Below are 8,473 nucleotides of genomic sequence, written 5' to 3' on the forward strand. Positions count from 1 at the left end.
CATCATGCTTGGGAGGGTGGAGGGACAGCACAAGAGAGGAAGGCCCTCTATGAGGTAGATTGATTCAGTGACTGGGATAAATGGGATGGGATTTGAGAGACAGTGCGATTGGCGCAGGACAGAGCAGAATTTAGGGCTGTTGTACATAGGGTCGCTATGAGTCGCAGGCGACTCGACGGCACATAACAACAACAACATACATGGTCAGCAATGCTAGGCCGTAACCTGGGATGTTACAGTAGGTATACATTGCTTTGGTTTTTAAATTCCTAAGATTCACTGCTATAAGAATGATGGCCAATAATTTGGAAGAGATCTATTTAATTAAGCTGTACCATTAAATTGTTGGGAGGTTCATCTATGAACAACAATAACAGCCAGTACAAAGGCAGGTTGTTTGAATCAGTCCATCAGCAGCTCCACAGGAGAAATACGGGCAATCATAATCTCCTCTCCGGCGATATACAGCCTCTGAAAACCCACTGGAGGGCCAGCTCTGAGTCAGTAGCACATAACACTACCATCATCACATATTTAGAAAGTAACGTGGTTCTTTTAATACTGCCTACCAAACTCTTTAAGTTTGGTGTCAAACAGTCATATATCTTAGTCATGGTAGGTCCTTAGACTAAAAATCTGATCTTTTAATTTTTAGTGAGATAAATTATTTGGTGTTGGGATAAAAACTTTAGTACATCTGTACATTATATTTAAATAGAAAGCTATACAGTATAATACATTTTTCCTCCTCTGAGAAGATAAGAGACATGATTTATTAAAAATAAAAATTCTGCAGTAAGATTTAGTTGCCGATTTCAATTATAGCCCGGAACCGGCAACTTGTGACCTTCTTTAGCTTCAAAAAACGTGTAAGAGAGAGTAATGAGATCTACATTCTCCATTCGTGGATCTTCAGCAAACTCAGGATCGATGTAGAAAAACACTGGCATATCTACCTCTTCTTGTGGATTAAGCCTTTGTTCTTCAAAACAGAAGCACTGTATTTTATTAAAATACTTCCCAGCTTCAAATGGTACAACGTTGTACGTAGAAATTCCGATTATTGGTTTGTCTGTAGGATTCTTAGCTTTGTAAAATGCTAGTGCAGTCTCTCCTGGCACTACAAAGATTTCAGTTTGCTGAGATCTAAAGTTCCACTGCAGACTTGCATGCACATCTGCATTGAAGGTAATTCTAATGATGCGATCCTTAACAGGCACCATGGTTTCAATCTGGTCTGACAAGTGGCCTGCGACTGCAGATCCTCCGAGTCCAGTGGTCTGGCAATAGAGCCGATAGAGGGGCACAGCGGCATAGGACGCCCCCAACATGGCCACAGCGGCCGCAGTCACGTACGTGAGCACAGTCTTGTTCCGCCGCCGCCAGTCCTCCTGCTGCGTCCGCGTGTAAGGGTTTGTGCTCTTAGGCCGCCGCGGCGGCTGCAAAAGCGGGTCTCCAGCTAGCCTCGCGAGTCCCCAGGTCGCGAGCCGCCGCCACCCCCTTTCAGCCCAGCCCCTCCTGTTCCATTCCACCACGGCCTGGAAAGAGGCTCTATCTTCCCCGCAGTCCTGGTCAGGGATCCACAGTGACCCCACCGCCAACCACAGGAGAGCGAGCACCTCCATGCCGTAAGCGGGAACCCTCCCATAGCGACCGCAAGGCCGCAGTTGTTGTTTTTAATTTTGGCCTTGTAGACAGTAGCCTTGATAAATTGGTTCTTTAATTTTAGTCATCAGATTAAAGATTTTCTATGCAAAGAGTCAAGTCATCTTCAGAGAGCAGCATTTCTGCTTCCTCTTCCCCTCTGTTTATCTTTAAATGCTCTTTGTGCTCCTAGCTCACTGGTGAAGACCTCTGGCACATTGCTGAGTAAAAGTTCTGAGAATGAATGCTTTCACCTTAGTTCATGTCAAGATAAGCATCTTTATTCCACCAGTAAATACAATGTTAGCTACAGGTTTTTCATGGCTGCTCTTTAATTAAGTAGCTTTGATGGTATAGTGGTAAGAAGCTATACTGCAAACCCAAGGGTGTGTGACTGGAGTCCACCAGGTGCTCCTTAGGAGAAGGGTGGACAATCTCCTCCCATGCAGTTTACTGCCTCTGAAACTCCTCTGGAGGTTCAGCAATAGGACAAACTATAACAAACAGTGGCTTTTTGGTAAGGAATTATGCTGTGAACCCAAAAGCATGCAGTTTGAACTCACACACTGCTTTGTGTGAGAGAGATTTACTGCCTTTGAAAACCCACTGTAGGGTCAGATATAGGTCAATTCTTACATGATGGTATACAACAACCCTTTAATCCGGCTGAGAAACTTTCCTTGTATTTCTGCTTAACTGAGTATTTTTCTCTTGTATGGACATTATTACCTTTTGTCAAAAATTCTCCACCTCTTTGATCTGTTGAAGGGACCATTTGGCTTTCTCCTTAACTGTGTTGAAATGGAGACTTTGTTATATAAATAAAGACCATTTTGCCTGTCTGTGTTACTGTCTTCATAATCGATTGCTGGTTTTGACTTGCTAACATTTTGTGAGGGTTCTTTCCCCACCCCCCGCCATCTGTGTTTATACCAGTTTATAATTTTCCCTTTGTGCTTGGATAGCGTGGGTAGACTGGGAAGATGTCTTTCTTCCATTGTTATTAAAAAAAAGAGAGAGAGAGAAATGAAAATGGTTTAATTTTTAGATTAGGTGTTTGATAAAATTCACCAGTGAGGCCATCTGTGCCTGGAACTTTTTGTGGAAATAATTAAAATAATAAATTCAATTTACTTCATAGAAATAGGGCTCTTCATTTTGAGTAAGTTGTTTTTTAAGATTTGTCTGTTTAAGTTGTTACCTTTATTTGGGCTAAAATTGTTCCCTTCTGAAGTTGGTAGGATCTGTAGTCATATCCCTATACTAAATTCCACGGAGCCCTTATGGTGTAGTGCATACGGTATGAAGGAGAGAGCTGCTAAAGGAAAGCTTAGCAATTTGAGCCCATCAGCTGAGGGAGAAAACATAAAGACTTAAGAGTCTCAGAAACTTTTGCAGAGTTGCTGTGAGTTGAGACCAAGTCCACAGCAAGTAGGTTTTTTGTTTTGTTTTGTTTTTTAATTTTTTGAGTGGCGGTGTAGTGAGGAAGACTGCAGATGAGATGGATTAACACAATAATTGGGGTAATGAGGGTAGGTGTGTCAGAGACAGTGAGATTGGCTCAGGTTAGGACAGGGTTCAAAGCTGTTGTACATAGGGTTGCAGGCGGCTATGAGTCTCAGGCGACTCGGCACATAACAGCAGCAGAAACAACAACATACCACCAGAGCTCCAGTTATTTGCATTAGGTACTATTTATTATTTAATAGTCTGTTAAAGAATATTCCAACTCTTTTTACTCTTGTTGTTCTTTATAGGAAATTTATATATGATACTGCCCTTTTTAGGCTCATTTTCCTCCCTAAAGCTCAGTGTTGCTCTGTGCTTCTCAGGGACTATTGATGCTAACTGTAACTCATTTAAAGCAGTAAATTCCTTGTTAACCAGTTGTCAGCCACTTTGGAGCATCAGTTTTTCCTTATGATGCTTCTTTTTGGAGGAGCTAATAAATGCCTCTTCTGTCGTTTGGTGTGCTCTTGCTCAGGCCTTGTATTTTAACATTTCAAAACTCATTTTAAAACACCTTTTTCCTTTGCTTTCCCTAGTTCGTTAGACAGTTTCCGGCTCTTTTGAGCGTTTCTGTATTTGTCCTTTCCTATAGTAGTCCTCCTTAAGTGACATGAGTTGGTACTAAAGCAATGACTTTACACTTATTTTTCTTCTTCATCTTTGGATTGAGTAAGGCTAAATACATATTTTTCTCTGTGGTTAAACTTTATGACTCAAAATGTTCAGTCTGTAAAAACACTAATTTCCTATCTTATGTAGTGTGGGATGCTAGGATAGTTAGAAATCCATGTGTCTTGGTCAGGGTTGTATTACCCTTTTAGCATACTTAATCAGTTCATTTGTGGAGCAGGTGACTCAGAAAGCTAGACTCTATGAAGGAGAATACAGCATCAGGATTGGGGAAGATGCATCAGCATGCTGCTCTTATGCAGATGGCACAGCCTTGTTTTTGGTGAAGAGGATTTTCTGATGAAGATCAGAGAGTATAGCTTTAGTGTGCATTATATATCAACAAAAAAGAAAACAAAAATCCTCACAACAGTACCAGTAAGCCACATCAAGAGAATAGACTGACGTTGTTGAGAATTCCCTTTAATTGAAATTCACAGTCAAGACCCATTGAAGCAGCAGTCATGAAATTAGTTAACATAGAGCTTTAGGCAGATCTGCTGCAAGATGCCTCTTGGAAGTGTTTGAGAGCAAAGACATCACTTGAGGACTAAGGTGTGACTGAACCAAACCCCCTTATATGACTGTGAAACTAAGCAGTGAATGAGGAAATCCAAGGAAGACTTGATCACTTTTCATTACATTTAGTGTCAGTGAGGAATACTGAATATGAACTGCCGAGAGAACAAAGAAATCTATCTGGAAGCAATATAGCCAGAATGCGTCTCAGAAGCAGTGGCATTAAGATCCCCTCTCATTATGTTACCAGCAGGGGCCAGTCCCTGGAGAAGGACTTAGGAAGGTGGAATGCTGGTGAAAAACAGAAGGACCTTCTACTACACGGATCAGCACAGTGACGGCAACAACGAGCTGGAGATCTGTAGAGATTGTGAGGATGGCGCAAGCCTGGCCAGGGGCCCATTCTGTTGTGAGTTGGGAACTTGGTGGGATTTGACAGCAGACACTTGTTTTAAGCATCGCTGTGAAGTATCTCCTCTTGTCACACAGGAGACTTGGGTTTGATATCCTGCTGGGGAGTACACTCCTTTTTAGAGAGCTCTGTAGATATAGGGGCACCTCTAAACCAAAGGCCTTGCCTATGCGGTGGTTCAAATCCACCAGTCACTCTGTAGGAGAAAGACAGTCTCCTTCACTGGGATTTACAGCTTTGGAAAACCTGCTAGAGGGTCAGCTATGAGTTGATTCTGATTTGATGCCAATGAGTTTGAGTTTTGAGTGTTATTGCTTTTAAAATTAATCACACACTATAGCCTGTACATGTTTGCAAAAGTGTTGGTGAGGTGTGCATTCTGCCAAATATGACAGTTGACAGAACAGTTGCCAAAGCAATGTAGGTTTATGGTTTTCACTTAAGGATAAAGTTGGCCTCCTCTATTTGGTCAACAGATCTGGATAAAGGCATTAAAGTCGAGGCTCTTTCTGTGTCCTCACCGTAAATTTGTTGACTCTCCTTGCTTGTTGCTCTAGGGTTTCAGGACGACTGCACGTTATCTGTTCACGACAGGCGTGTGGGGGGCGAGGGGGACAACCACACTATCTCTTTTTTATTAGGAAAGCAAAGACTTTCTCAGAAACAGCCTATCAGATGTTACCTGATGTTCTGCTCTGCTGTTCAGAATTAGGTTATGTGGCCACTCCTAGCTGGGAGGAAGTGAGCAGCTGGCTTCTCGGTCTCTGTAGTGGTTTGCATGGCTGTCTTTGTGATGTTATGGACTTAGGCATAAAAGTGGTGCCGAATAAAAACAGTTACTTGCAATGAATAAATCATTGGTGGTTAGCATTTAAATCCTGGTGTCCTGTCTGCCACCAAGGCTGTATTTCTTCCCAACTGTAGATCTGGAGCCGCCTTTTCTGTTTCCAGTTTTTACATTCCAGTCACCATGGTTGTCAGTGCATCTTGCTTGGATGTTTGATCAGTGTCAGACTGCAGAAGTTGGTAGAAAACTTCCAGCGTCTTCATTTTTTTGGCTTCAGTTGTTGATGTGTAAATTTGAATAAAAGAGTTAACGCCTCTTGTTTGTTTATGAATATTATCCATTACTGAGAGCCTGATACTTCATCACTTCATGATAACCTAAAATGTTCTTTCTGGCAATGAGAATTGATGCCATTCCTCTTTGTCATTCCTTATGTGACAGGCCTTGTGATTGATTGCCAATACCAGTCCATTTTTCTTTATTAATGTTTGTTTTTATTTATTAATTTATTCATCTTTTTGTTTATTAATGTCACAATGGCCAATACCAGTCCACTTTTCTTTATTAATGTCTGTTGTAGTTAGGTGCTTTTGAGTTGAATACGACTCATAGTGACCGTATGAACTGCAGATCTGTCCTTTGTCATCTCATCTCTGCCACATTTGAGCCCATTGCTGTAGTGACTATGCCAGTCCATCTGGCTGAGGATCTTCCTCTCCTTTGCTGACCATCCACCTTTCCAAACATGCCCTTCTCCAAGGACTGGGCCACCCCCAATAGCATTAATATCTAGGATATCAGTTCTACACGTTCAACTTCATTTTTGACAATTTTTACTTTTTCCTAGAGTCCATCCTCTAGTTATTCATTAATGTTTGAACTTTCTTGTCGTTTTGATTCTTGCTGCAGTCTGTGGAGATCCTGAGAGCTTTCCTCACCCACGTCATAAGGTGGATGCTACTTTGGGTCATTTTCCAAGTGCCATTAAGAGTTCTTTGGCCTTGTGTGTAGGAAGTTGTGCTGCCAACTCAGAGGCAGGCTGTTCAAATCCACCAGTTGCTTGGAGGGAGAAAGATGGATAATCTCCTCTCCTGTGATTTATAGCATCTGAAATCTACCACGTCAGCTATGATTTGGTTCTGACTCCACAGCAGTGAGGGGTCTCTTCTTAAGAAAGCTGATGATTCTTGGACCACTGATGGCACAGTGATTAGACATCTGATTGCTAACCATATTCCAAGTGCCTCTAGCCTGAGGGCTTGTCCTCTGGCCTGATGTGATACACTGTTCAGCTGCTGTGCAGTTGGCTTTCACGAGCCTGCATTTTTCAGTTGAAGACCAGTCATTCTTTCTACTCAGTCTAGACACTCCACTGAAACATGGATGACCCTGCTGATATTTGCAGTACAAGTAGCATAGCTGCACCATCATGGGCACGCTTCAAGCCACTACACCAAACTGATTGCTGCTGACTTTCAGGGTAATTTCTTATGTAGTGATTAATATTCATTCAGTCCAGCTTTTGGTACCAAAAATAGTTTTATTTTGCCCTAACAAGAATAATCTAAAATTAGGTGTTTCTTTGGCACTTGGTAATAGGTACAAGCTATAGGAAGTACTGAGGCTTTAGTGAAAGCCTTCATAAACAGCTGGTAGAAGTTTGATGAACTTTGAGGGGACTATAGGTGAGGGCTTAACACGTTGCTGCAAATGATGGCAAATGTGTTTCTAAGCATGGTCGTCAATTTAAAAAATGTGCGTGAACTTGTTAAAAGTAAGAAAAATGTCATTGGAAACTAGAGAAAATTGGATTCTTGTTCTGTACTGACAGAAAGTTTAACAACTCTGCCTCCTGCATTATTGTGGGAAGTTCAGAAAATAAGTAATGACCTGGATAATCTAGTTAAAAAAATTTCCAAGCAGAATGTTGAAGGTGCTGCCTGATTTCTTTCTGTTATCCCAAAAGGAGAAATAGAAACAAAAGGAAATGCTATTAAACACAATGCAGCATGCTCTTGGTTTTTAAAATCCCCATGCTCTGCATTGATTTGTGGTTACTAGGTATCACTGAGTCTACTACAGCTCATGTCAACCCTTGGAACAAGCTTGAAACCTCGACTTACTCTGCACCATCGTCACCATCTCTCATCACTATGCTGTTGTGTCAGCCCATCTTGAGGGGTTGCTTCCCTTTGCTGACCTTTCCCAGAAATGGTCCCTCCTGATAGCATGCCCAAAGTATGTGAGACAAAAGTTACAGCATCCTTGACTCTAGGGTGGATGTTGGTCCTGCTTCCTTCAAGACAGTCTTGTTCTCTTGGCAGTCCATGGTGTATTCACTACTCTTTGCCAGCACCAGAGTTTGAAGGCATCAACTATTCTTTAATCATCCTTATTCATTGTCCAACTTTCAGATACATAGGAAGCAGTTGAATCCATGGCTTGGATCAGGTACACCTTAGATATTTAAACAACTGATATCTTGCTTTTTTAGCACTTTAACAAGGTCCCAGACAGCAGATTTTTGCAGTGCAACATGTTTTTTTTTATTTCTTGATTCATGCTACTATGTATATTTATTGTGGATCTAACTAAAATGAAATCATTGACCATTTCAGTCTTTTCTCTAGCTATATCATGATGTTGCCTGTTGGTCCAGTGATGAAGGATTTTTGTTTTCTTGATGTTGAGATGTAATCCACGTTGAAGGTTGTCATTTCTGATCTTCTGCAATCAGTGCTTCAGGTCCTTTTTACTTTCTACAAGCAGGGCTGTGCCATCTATACAACATAGGTGGTTGATCGTTTTCCTTCAATCTTTATGCCACATTCATCTTTATATAGTCTGTTGTTGTTATGTGCCGTCGAGTCGTTTGCGACTCATAGCGACCCTATGCACAACAGCCCTAAACCCTGCTCTATCCTGCGCCAACC

The 8,473-nt window shown here is 41.6% G+C and overlaps 1 protein-coding gene and 1 pseudogene across 2 annotated transcripts in view; one reads left to right on the top strand and one right to left on the bottom strand.

Moving 5' to 3' along the window:
- AKT3 (v-akt murine thymoma viral oncogene homolog 3) overlaps positions 1–8,473 on the top strand; it is a 383,708-nt gene that overhangs the window by 6,978 nt on the left and 368,257 nt on the right. The window lies entirely within an intron of this gene.
- Positions 723–1,648, bottom strand: LOC102869808 (annotated as a pseudogene).

The sequence above is a fragment of the Elephantulus edwardii genome, unplaced genomic scaffold (genome assembly GCF_000299155.1).
Source record: "Elephantulus edwardii isolate Elephantulus edwardi_28Jun2011 unplaced genomic scaffold, EleEdw1.0 scaffold00219, whole genome shotgun sequence".
NCBI classification, from domain to species: Eukaryota; Metazoa; Chordata; class Mammalia; order Macroscelidea; family Macroscelididae; genus Elephantulus; species Elephantulus edwardii.